This window comes from Palaemon carinicauda, chromosome 37, assembly GCF_036898095.1.
Source record: "Palaemon carinicauda isolate YSFRI2023 chromosome 37, ASM3689809v2, whole genome shotgun sequence".
In the NCBI taxonomy this organism is placed as follows: Eukaryota; Metazoa; Arthropoda; class Malacostraca; order Decapoda; family Palaemonidae; genus Palaemon; species Palaemon carinicauda.
Window position 1 is genome coordinate 50913310 of NC_090761.1, and position 12839 is coordinate 50926148.

Here is a 12839-nt window from a genome sequence, read left to right on the forward strand (position 1 = left end):
TATATATATATATATATATATATATATATATTAACGTTAGATTTATACATACATTTATAAGTAAAGATATGATTATTTCTAATTTACCAGATTCATTAAAAAACAATTAAATTTCGTTTACACTTGATCGAACCAAAAGAAAGATTGCTACACAAAGATGCCATGATTCAAATCAACAACTTGAATTCTTGAAAACTGTTTGCTGTTAAATGTTAACAAAATAATCTCATTATGAGACTATAGAAGTTACTCTATAAATAAATCTTTTCTTAATCTGCATGCATCTCTTTTATTATACCCAACGCCCACTCGGCGATTTGGGACTTAACCTTGCGTGAAATCAGTATCGGTAAAGCGTAAACAATGTTGTCTTATTTCACGGACTTTCGATGCTATTCGCCAGATGCAAGCGGCGTTTTCTTCGCGTTTACTTGTTAAGAGTTTAATTAAATTGGTTGGGTTTATAGGAAGGCCCAACGGTGTTTACTTTATTCTTCGGATATAAAAGTAACTAAACTCTATATTTAATGCAATATAGAAATTGTATGGCATTTCTACATATGAGAAAATTTGGGAATGAATGTAATCGTTGGTATGACAACCCCGTGAGTTGCAAAAATATAAAACCCTATTCAGTGTTGCCGGAAATGACGCAATAGTTTCGTTAGCTAATATATTCCTAACAATTCAGTGAAGTTTTTTATTTGCATATTTATTTATCTATCTATAAATCTAGTTATTCATCTATCTGCCTCCGTACTTGACTTATTCTTTATGTAAAAGGTAATTGGTCCATTCACGATAGTAGTTATCTTTATTTGCAATTCCAGTAAGTTTACGTTTGTTAATGAATCCCAACCATTTCGATATATATATATATATATATATATATATATATATATATATATATATATATATATATATATATATATATATATATATATATAAGGGGGGTTTGTATTATTTATATGTTTGTGTGTGCGTGCGTGTATGTGTGCATGTAAGTATTACTGTAAACATACGAAATCTGTAATTATGCATAATTCCCAGTAAATTTGCATACCAACGGATACTTGAGTTAATATGCATAATCACTGACAATTTCCAGTAAATATCCATAATTCCTAAAATCTAAGTAATTTTGCATAGTTACGTTTATAAACGTGATTGTTATGTAAATTGACTGTTATCGACTCGGAGTCAATAATAGTTGACGCCATAGCTCTAAACATTTAGATGGCAACAGCATTATAACAATAAGTGATATCTTTCCTTAGGTCGAGGCAAGTACTCGTTGTTTGAAGCAATGGAAGAAAAAAAAAGGCAAGCAAAACATGTGGCTTGATGCAATTCTGCGAGGAATCCTAGCTATAAAAAACATCATCTCCTCCTTCGCCTATTGACGCAAAGGGCTTCGGTTAGATTTCGCCAACTATCTCTATCTTGAGCTTTTAAATCAATACTTCTCCATTAGTCATTTCCTACTTCTGGTTCATAGTCCTCAGGCATGAAGGCATGGGCCTTCCAACTTTTCTAGTGCCTTGTGGAGTTCAGTTGAAAGTTTGGTGAACTAATCTCCCTTGGGAAGTGCTAAGAGCATGTCCAAACCATCTCTATCTACCCCTCATCATGATCTCATCCACATATAGCATTCGAGTAATCTCTCTTATAGTTTCCTTTCTAATTCTATCCTGCCATTTAACTCCCAATATTCTTCTGAGGGCTTTGTTCTCAAATCTACTAAATCTGTTGGATATTGTTTCATTGCTATACCACGACTCGAACCAAGTGATAGGAAATCCGTGGTGTTGAAGCTGATCTTATCAAACAATATGAATTTTCAATGCCACGTGAAGAGTTATAAGATTTTAAGCAGTTTTACTTTGTCGCTAAAATAGTTTGCCATTTAAAAAAGTTGCCATGTTTACTTGACGCTTTTAAAGGAATAGTTTCCTGATGAAATGTTTTTCTATCATATCAAGACTAGTCTTACCTCTCTATCTCAATATTAGAAATGATTTATTGTTAATTTATTCTCATCTATTTGTTTCTTTATTTCCTTTCCTCACTGGGCTATTTTTCCCTGTTGAAGCCCTTGGGCTTATAGCATCTTGCTTTTCCAACTAGGGTTGTAGCTTGGCTGGTAATAATAATCATAATAATAATGATAATGTAAAAAATCATTCCTTATGGAAGAAATGAGAAAAGTAGCCTTTTTGTTTCTTTTAGCCCAAGTCAACATTTATCCAAAACTTATAGTATTTTGCAAGATTACTAAATTTTAGTATTTATGCAAATTTTCTAGGGTGTTTAATTTGCACAATAACCACGTTCATAGCCGTTCTTTTGCAAAGTTACCGAGGTTTTGGGAATATTTCAGTAAGTATGCATGTTAACTTAGTATGCATATTTAGTAGGAATTTACATAATAACGGATTTTGTATACAGTATTTACGGTAACACACAAACATATATATATATATATATATATATATATATATATATATATATATATATATATATATGTGTGTGTGTGTGTGTGTGTGTGTGTGTGTGTGTGTGTGTGTGTGTGCTCCGCCCGGTCATTTTAGGGAAAACATTCCCGCCCAATCAGTAATTATGATACGATTATTCTTTAACAAAACTGCCCAAAGAAATAAGAGTAAATCAAAGGAAAAAGTCCACGAGCTATAAATAACCCATGGCCACATTAGCAACATGGGCGAGTGTCCAATAGACATACGATGAAATCTAGTCCCAGCGGAACAAGTTTCACGACATGGCTTGACGTTTTCTGATTATCTTTGAATCTCAAAGGGTTTGCGCGGGAAATTCTTTGCCGGATAATGTAGTACAGTAAGTATGGCGGTGTTAATGAGAAGGGCTATTATTATATATGAAAAGACGCGACTTTCGTCATCTATATCTATTTGTGTCTCTCAAGATCCTATTTCCTCCTATTTTTTTTTAATTCGCTTCCATCTTGCGGTTGCTCGCCAGTTCATTTGAAATCAGTATCCACGGTCTAGGTATATTGTTCGTACCAGTTGCCACCACAACATCGTCATTATCATGAAATCTTGATTTTTCTAGTACAAATATATTCTCAGTAACTATGGTCTTTGGTCTCTTTTTCCGTCCATTAGCAAAGCCCACCTTATGTACAAAAAACCGGAGACTTGGAGATTATAGTTGTTGCCATATCTTTGTCTATTCATTGTTATCTATGGAAAGAGGGATACTATAATGAAAATGCCTTTGCCACGCAGGCTATATGGAAAACGTGCCAGCGCTGCTAATACTAGGCAAGTGTCAGCTCCCTACAGCCAAACTCTAAGTTGTCTATAACCAAGGTATTCTAAAGAATAATTTAAACCTTGTAACTGACAGTAATTCCATCGCAACCTTTGTGAATTTCATTTGCCTGGTTTAAACATTTCAATTAAAGGTTTGAATCAGGTCGTTCATGAACGGGAGAGGCAAGAGACAGTGACTATGTCCTAGAGGCTGACTCCAAGCCCCCTTCTCCACCAAAGATAGGACCAGACTGGCCAGGCAGTGGTCACTGGCTACAGAGGACTCAAAGATGGTGAGGTTACAGAAACCACCGAGCTTGAACCCTCCTCGAACCCCAGTCCAGGAGATCGCTAGGCAGAGACGTTTCCCATATTGATGACACTGCATAATTTTTCTAGACAATTGACATACCAAGATACCTTTTCCACAGAGACTCAAGATATTCAGATTATATGGGTATTGATTTTACATATAAAATTATGACTATGCCTAAGATATTACTGTTGATTTAACATTTCATGAACATGCCTGACTAGAATATTTCTAAAAAATACTTTGTGCAAAAACAACCTTTATTTCTCTGCATACCAGACATCAATAAGATAGAAATCGATGATATCTCCTGATAATCATTTCATCATTATCAGCTGATAAGACAGTGTGATATCTTAAGTGAGTTTAAAAAAGGGGTCATTTAAACTTAGCGTTTGGTTCTCAGTTGAAGCTTGGCTATCAGTGACTGTGTATAAAGTGGATAATTATTGTGATGGTGACTTGTCTGCATTCTTTTCCGTAAGTACGTCACATATTGATACATTGATAGTGATTAATACCTCCGCCAAGGAGGTTATAAAATCGAGTCGATTTATTTATTTATTTGTCTGTCTGGGGACAGGATGACGTCATAACTACTCGACGGATGTTGACGAAATTTCCACCACAGAGAAACCGTAGGCCATGGGTGACTCCATTAACTTTCGTCGGAGGTCAGAACTCTCTCTCTCTCTCTCTCTCTCTCTCTCTCTCTCTCTCTCTCTCTCTCTCTCTCTCTCTCTCTCGTAACGGCATTCGGTGAGATGTACTGGTTTCTCCTACGCTGCTCAAAAATGAATCAATTGAGGTTCTAGAAGCTTTCAAGTGTTATTTTACATGTTTTCCTTTAATCAATCAAAACGTATGCAAGAGTCCGGATGTGGATCACCTTCCGGGCACTCCTCGGGAGTCACAAAAAAAAAAATTTATTTGATATATTTCGAAGTAAGACAATGACTATTAAAAAGGAAAGAACATTACTCGAAGGTTACGAAGTTGGTATAATATATCGCAGTGTTATTGTTTTTATTCTTATCAAACAAGTTACAAAAGCCCAGTACTACAAGCCCAATGATTCCAATATGGGAAACAAACCAGTGTGGAAATATATGCATAAATTATATAAACTAATTTTTAGCGTAGAAATATTGATTAAGCAAAACAGAACACGAAGTGAGATTCTTGTTCTCTGTTCAATAAAGTAGTTGTTATTGAACCTCTTGATAGAACAGTTATTATTATTATTATTATGCCCCCTGTGGCCGCGGGGGCATAAAACAATTAGAATAGCGCCAACGTTATCTCTGCGTGTCGTAAGAGGCGACTAAAAGGGACGGGACGAGGGGGCTGGGAACCCCCTCTCCTGTAAAAAAAATCCTATGAGACAGCAACAAAGAGATGGTGCTGGGGGGAGAGTGACTGCTCCCCGCACTCTAGTTTTGGGGTGTCTGAATGTGCGTGGATGTAGTACGATAGAGAGTAAAAGATGTGAGATTGGAAGTATGTTTAGAAGTAGAAGGATGGATGTATTGGCCTTGTGTGAGACAAAGATGAAAGGAAAGGGTGAAGTGATGTTTGGTGAAATGTCTGGTAGAGTGTCTGGGATTGAAAGGGGAAGAGCGAGAGAGGGTGTGGCTTTATTGCTGAGTGAATGGATGACAGGTAAAGTAGTGGAATGGAAGGAGATATCATCTAGGTTAATGTGGGTAAGGGTTAGGTTGGGTAGGGAATGTTGGGCGTTTGTCAGTGCGTATGGGCCAGGTAGTGAGAAAAGTGAAGAAGAGCGGAATGAGTTCTGGAATGAATTAACTAGGTGTGTAGAAGGACTGGGTAGAAGGAATTATGTAGTTGTTATGGGTGACTTAAATGCTAGAGTGGGCGCTGGAGAGGTAGAAGGTGTCATTGGGAAGTATGGCGTACCAGGTGAAAATGAGAGTGGTGAGAGACTGGTAGATATGTGTGTTGAACAAGAGATGGTAATAAGTGCTAGCTTTTTTAAAAAGAAAGATAAAAATAAGTATACATGGGTAAGAGTGGCAAATGGAAGAGTAGTAGAAAGGGCATTAATGGATTATGTGTTGATAACTAAAAGAATGTTTGGAAGATTGAAAGACGTGCACGTGTTTAGGGGTATGGCTAACGGTATGTCTGATCATTTTTTGGTGGAAGGAAAATTAGTAGTAGCAAAAGAGTGGGGGAATAGAGTAGGTGGATGTAAAAGGGAGCTAGTGAGGGTTGAAGAGCTAATAAAACCGGGGGTAAAAAGTAAATATCAGGAAAGGTTGAAAATGGCATATGACGAGGTGAGAGTAAGAGAAACTGGTAATTTAGAGGAGGAGTGGAAGTTAGCAAAAGAAAATTTTGTTGGGATTGCAAGTGATGTATGTGGCAAGAAGGTTGTTGGAGGCAGCATGAGGAAGGGCAGTGAATGGTGGAATGAAGGAGTGAAGGTAAAAGTGGAAGAGAAAAAGAGGGCTTTTGAAGAATGGCTGCAGAGTAATAATATAGAGGAGTATGAAAAATATAGAGAGAAAAAGGTAGAAGTAAAGCGCAAGGTACGTGAGGCAAAGAGGGCAGCTGACCTGAGGTGGGGTCAGGGACTGGGTCAGTCATATGAAGAGAATAAGAAGAAGTTTTGGAAAGAAGTGAAGAGAGTAAGAAAGGCCAGCGCAAGAATTGAAGAGACAGTGAAAGATGGAAATGGAAGGTTGTTAAAAGGAGAGGAGGCAAGGAAAAGGTGGGCGGAATATTTTGAAAGTTTGCTGAATGTTGAGGATGATAGGGAGGCAGATATAATTGCTGTTCCAGGTGTTGAGGTGCCAGTGATGGGAGATGAGAATGAGAGAGAGATTACAATAGAGGAAGTGAGGAGAGCACTAGATGAAACGAGAGTAGGAAAAGCATCTGGTATGGATGGTGTGAAAGCTGAGATGTTGAAGGAAGGGGGTGGGACTGTACTTGAATAGTTGGTGAGATTGTTTAATGTGTGTTTTGTGTTGTCAATGGTACCAGTAGATTGGGTCTGTGCATGTATTGTACCACTATATAAGGGTAAGGGAGATGTACATGAGTGTTGTAATTCAAGAGGTATTAGTTTGTTGAGTGTAGTTGGAAAAGTGTATGGTAGAGTACTGATTAATAGGATTAAGGATAAAACAGAGAATGCAATCTTGGAAGTACAGGGTGGTTTTAGAAGAGGTAGGGGTTGTATGAATCAGATTTTTACAGTTAGGCAGATATGCGAAAAATATTTAGCAAAAGGTAAGGAGGTGTATGTTGCGTTTATGGATCTGGAGAAAGCATATGATAGAGTTGATAGGGAAGCAATGTGGAATGTGATGAGGTTATATGGAGTTGGTGGAAGGTTGTTGCAAGCAGTGAAAAGTTTCTACAAAGGTAGTAAAGCATGTGTTAGAATAGGAAATGAAGTGAGCGATTGGTTTCCGGTGAGAGTGGGGCTGAGACAGGGATGTGTGATGTCGCCGTGGTTGTTTAACTTGTATGTTGATGGAGTGGTGAGAGAGGTGAATGCTCGAGTGCTTGGACGAGGATTAAAACTGGTAGACGAGAATGATCATGAATGGGAGGTAAATCAGTTGTTGTTTGCGGATGATACTGTACTGGTAGCAGACACAGAAGAGAAGCTTGACCGACTAGTGACAGAATTTGGAAGGGTGTGTGAGAGAAGGAAGTTGAGAGTTAATGTGGGTAAGAGTAAGGTTATGAGATGTACGAGAAGGGAAGGTGGTGCAAGGTTGAATGTCATGTTGAATGGAGAGTTACTTGAGGAGGTGGATCAGTTTAAGTACTTGGGGTCTGTTGTTGCAGCAAATGGTGGAGTGGAAGCAGATGTACATCAGAGAGTCAATGAAGGTTGCAAAGTGTTGGGGGCAGTTAAGGGAGTAGTAAAAAATAGAGGGTTGGGCATGAATGTAAAGAGAGTTCTATATGAGAAAGTGATTGTACCAACTGTGATGTATGGATCGGAGTTGTGGGGAATGAAAGTGATGGAGAGACAGAAATTGAATGTGTTTGAGATGAAGTGTCTGAGGAGTATGGCTGGTGTATCTCGAGTAGATAGGGTTAGGAACGAAGTGGTGAGGGTGAGAACGGGTGTAAGAAATGAGTTAGCGGCTAGAGTGGATATGAATGTGTTGAGGTAGTTTGGCCATGTTGAGAGAATGGAAAATGGCTGTCTGCTAAAAGAAGGTGATGAATTCAAGAGTTGATGGGAGAAGTACAAGAGGAAGGCCAAGGTTTGGGTGGATGGATGGTGTGAAGAAAGCTCTGGGTGATAAGAGGATAGATGTGAGAGAGGCAAGAGAGCGTGCTAGAAATAGGAATGAATGGCGAGCGATTGTGACGCAGTTCCGGTAGACCCTGCTGCTTCCTCCGGTGCCTTAGATGACCGCGGAGGTAGCAGCAGTAGGGGACTCAGCAGTATGAAGCTTCATCTGTGGTGGAAATGTGGGAGGTTGGGCTGTGGCACCCTAGCAGTACCAGCTGAACTCGGCTGAGTCCCTGGTTAGGCTGGAGGAACGTAGAGAGTAGAGGTCCCCTTTTTTGTTTTGTTTCTTGTTGATGTCGGCTACCCCCCAAAATTGGGGGAAGTGCCTTTGGTATATGTATGTATGTATTATCATTATTATTATTATTATTATTATTATTATTATTATTAGCTAGTAGGAAAAGCAGGATGCTACAAGCCCAAGAGTTCCAACAGGGAAAAATAGCCCTGTGAGGAAAGGAAATAAAAAACTATATTTGAAGTAATGAACAATGAAAAAAAAATTAAGAACAAAGTAACAACATTGAAACAGATCTTTCATATATAAACTATAAAAAGAGACTTATGTCAGCCTGTTCAACATCAAAACACTATCTGCAAGTTTGGACTTTTGCAGTCCAACCTATTCAACTACCTAATTAGGAAAATCTTTCCACAACTTGGTCACAGTTTGCGAAGGTCAAAAAGTGTTATCATTTCTAGAAAACATTTCAATTAGTCCATTAAAAGATGGTGCCAGAGATGATTGCCAAGCTCCATCAACGAAAGATTTAAAAAAAAAAAAAAAAAAAAAACTCAGAATTGACAGATTAGGAATCTATTGCTAAAGCAGAATTCGATTTATAATAAAGGTTATCTCTTTTTGTCAATTCTCTTTCCTGTAAGGGAAACTTAACGAATTGTTTAACTTATGCTCATTTAACAAGAACAGCAACACAGTCAGTGATATTTTCCATTTATTAAAGAAATTTCTTGAATAATTGTGCAAGCGTAGAAATTTACAATAATTTTATTTATATTTCGCTGCATTTCAACACAGCATTACCACAATGAAAGTTGAAGTTGTACTGAATTCTGATGATGGTTAGTTGGTTTAGATCAGTGGTTCCCAACCTGGGGGAAATTTCCCCCTGGGGGGAAATCTGAAGCTTCCAGGGGGGAAATAATTACACTACCTACTAACTAAAACAAGCGGAAAACGTTCACATAGTACGTGCGGCAATTTGTTGTTAGCCATTCAATTGTGATATGATCATATCATTTCTCACTGACATGATATTCAAGGGGAGAATTGGAATATCATGCCCATTTCTGAGGCAGGCGAGTGGGCATGAGGGCTGGGCGGGGCATGAAGGGGGAAATCTGGATGGTTGAACTGGGTGCAGGGGGGAAATGACTGAAAAAAGGTTGGGAACCACTGGTTCAGATGAAGCTGGTTTTTTCCAACATAAAACAACAAATGCAGCCGTTTCTAGTTCACTGAAAGACACGGGCCTCAGACATGTTCCTTAGCCATGTTTGGGGTTTGGCCATTTTCACCACCACACCTGTGTTTTACGTCAGGTAAATCATCTAACAAGCAAGCAAGCAAGCAAGCAAGCCACGCTGACCAGTGCGTGTTGGTGATAATGGCATTATTAGTGGGAGATGCGGTGCCCCAGGAACGATACTTCGTTGGTGCCAAAGGTATACTTGTCGTACAGGACTATTGTTATTATTATTGTTATTATTATTATTATTATCAAATGCTAAGCTACAACCCTAGATGGAAAAGCAGAATGCTATAAGCCCGGGGGCCCCAACAGGGAAAATAGCCCAGTGAGGAAAGGAAATAAGGAATAATAAAGTATTTTAAGAATAGTAACAACATTAAAATAAATATTTCCTAAATAAACCATAAAAAACTTCAACAAAACAAGAGGAAGAGAAACTAGATAGAACAGTGTGCCTGAGTGTATCCTCAAGCAAGAGAACTCTAACCCAAGACAGTGGAAGACCATGGTACGTACAGAGGCTATGACACTACCCAAGACTAGAGAACAATGGTTTGATTTTGGAGTGTCTTCCTAGAAGACCTTCTTAGCATAGCTAAAGCCGTTCTGTTGTTAACGGTCGAGCACGATGTGTAGGTGACGGATGTGTTCCTCTTATCACAGAAGGGGAGGTTCCCTAAGATGACATCTATGAGGCATTGTAAATTGGTCCTAACGTGCGAGGCGCCAGTTAGATGATAACTGAGAGGCGAGGACGCAACGTGAATCCAACTAACCTTATTTCAACGAATTGTGAGTTTATATACAGGGACTTGCAAGCAAGAACGTCACAAAAATTCAAACATGATAAAGTATGAGCTAACATAATAACGCATGTTGGTCCATTAAGAGTACAAGGAAGAGCGGGTGATAAGATAAAGAAATAAAAAACGTTACTACAGTGTACGAGCATGTATGAAACACGTGCTTTACCGACGCATTATAACCAAGTTAGTGTCATGTTTAGACATGATATGCAAACTGGTAGACCATGTTTTACTTTTGTCTATTTTTATTGCCAGTTGTAAACGTGGAGTTAGATTATTTGTGATCATGGGGCCGAATGTTTTCTGATTCTTATACTATAAGGCTGGTACTGATCTTCCTGTCAGGGTCAGAAGGTAATTCTAATTGCAAAATTGATAACTAAAGAAAGGAGATAGTCGATGGATATAAACACCCCCAACCAACCATAAAAGAACACCCACTAGCAAACTCTACTATAGTCCATTTCTTTTAGCGATGCATATTTGCACCGACTCGCGGCGGTGCCCTTTTAGCTCGGAAATGTTTCCTGATCGCTGATTGGTTGGACAAGATCAATCAGCGATCAGCAAACTTTTCCGAGGTAAAAGGGCACCGCTGCGAGTCGGTGCAAATCTGCCTCGCTAAAAGAAATGGACTATAGTATATCTGTTTAAGCTGTGGGTACCACGAGAAATTACATAATTGTCAGCACTGAACAAAACTGAGCACTGGACTTGGCATCTAAACTGGCAGACCACATTATTTTGTTTCCATCATCTCATCATTCCTCAGCAGGGGAAAAACGTTTAGTATCAAACTTTCCTACGATAACCATATGAGCCCTGGATACCTTGAAGTTAAAGATCCCCATACAAGATATTGTACCTCACGTGTTACATACACGCTCATACACTGCATTGCTATTGTTTTTTTTTTCTTTTTTATCTCTCGCTCTCTCCCGCTCTGATAATAGAAAACCCTATTTAAGCTTGTCATTGCATGTTTCACATTGTTGGAATATGTGTGCCATTGTTGCCCTCAACTGTTTTTTATAGAAGCTCGTTATGTTGTTGAATAAAGGTACTAACATTACAAAAAGCAATAGCATTACAGTGTATGAAACACAGTACAATATCATCGCCAGTACATTTACATCCCCAGAGCTTTCTTGCATACAGTCTTTGCTGAATACAGCTAGTAACATCACTAATATTCAGTATACTGTATCCTCCATATCTCCATTTCTGTATGCTCTTTCTGAATTCAACTAAATACTGAAAAAATGTTTTTTTTTTTATTTCAGTTATTTATCATGCTTGTATAATCGCATGCACAGTTTTTTAGGACAAGGAAAACCTTCATGAGCTTGTCCATATCAGATTTTGAAATAAATGATTTTCAGTGCGTTGGTAAAATAGAGAAACATTATCATAAGTTAAATTCTAATATGATGATCATCATTATTGTTGATAAGGTATACCTTTGTTTACACATTCTTCTTTTTTATTTGCAGACCAAAGCAAAGAAGCTGAGAACTCTTAAAGAACTCTTAATACGTATTGATGTCTAAGGATCAGGAGGCCAAAAAACAAGATAATGGATCTTCCTTCCTTTTGACAAGATGAATCTGATGTTTTCCTTGCTTGTTTGCTTAAAGCTCGTCATTTGCGCATCAGGGGTAATGTATCTCACCAAAACTCATTGTCTGCAGCTCTGTACGTAAATTGTTTAACTGGGAGACCAATCATGGAAATATTTTCACAAAAGCTCCCAGGTTTGCAACACTAATGCAAGAAACACATTGTCTCGAATGTTTCATGAGGTATAAGGGGAAATATTTGTCAAGTGGCAGTAGGCATACTTCACTTTTTGGTTAGATGTTCAATTCCTTCTTACCAGAATTTGGTTCTTCAGAATAGGCAACCGTAGAATAATCACCAATCTCTTTCAGATTAGAATAGTCAGCTTAGAATAACCACCAATCTCTTTCAGATTAGAATAGTCACCAGCCTCTTTCAGATTAGAATAGTCACCAACCTCTTTCAGATTAGAATAGCCACCAACCTCTGTCAGCTTGAAATATCCAATCTCTTTCAGCTTAGAATAGCCACCAACCTCTTTCAGATTTGAAAAGTCACTAACCTCTTTCAGATTAGAATAGTCACAAATCTCTTTCAGCTTAGAATAGCCACCAACCTCTTTCAGATTTGAAAAGTCACTAACCTCTTTCAGATTAGAATAGTCACAAATCTCTTTCAGCTTAGAATAGCCACCAACCTCTTTCAGATTTGAAAAGTCACTAACCTCTTTCAGATTAGAATAGTCACAAATCTCTTTCAGCTTAGAATAGTCACCAACCTCTTTCTGCTTAGAATAGCCACCAACCTCTTTCAGATTAGAATAGTCACAAATCTCTTTCAGCTTAGAATAGCCACCAACCTCTTTCAGATTTGAAAAGTCACTAACCTCTTTCAGATTAAAATAGTCACAAATCTCTTTCAGCTTAGAATAGCCACCAACCTCTTTCAGATTTGAAAAGTCACTAACCTCTTTCAGATTAAAATAGTCACAAATCTCTTTCAGCTTAGAATAGTCACCAACCTCTTTCAGCTTAGAATAGCCAACAATCTCTTTCATATTAGACTAGTTACTGACCTCTTTCA

General features: G+C 38.1%; 1 long non-coding RNA gene across 1 annotated transcript in view; it reads left to right on the forward strand.

The window, feature by feature from the left end:
* LOC137629660 (uncharacterized) overlaps window positions 1-12839 on the forward strand; it is an 88773-nt gene that overhangs the window by 71093 nt on the left and 4841 nt on the right. The window contains exon 3 of the long non-coding RNA XR_011041571.1: window positions 11690-11854. This is a non-coding gene — a long non-coding RNA (uncharacterized lncRNA). The remainder of the gene's footprint in view (window positions 1-11689; window positions 11855-12839) is intronic.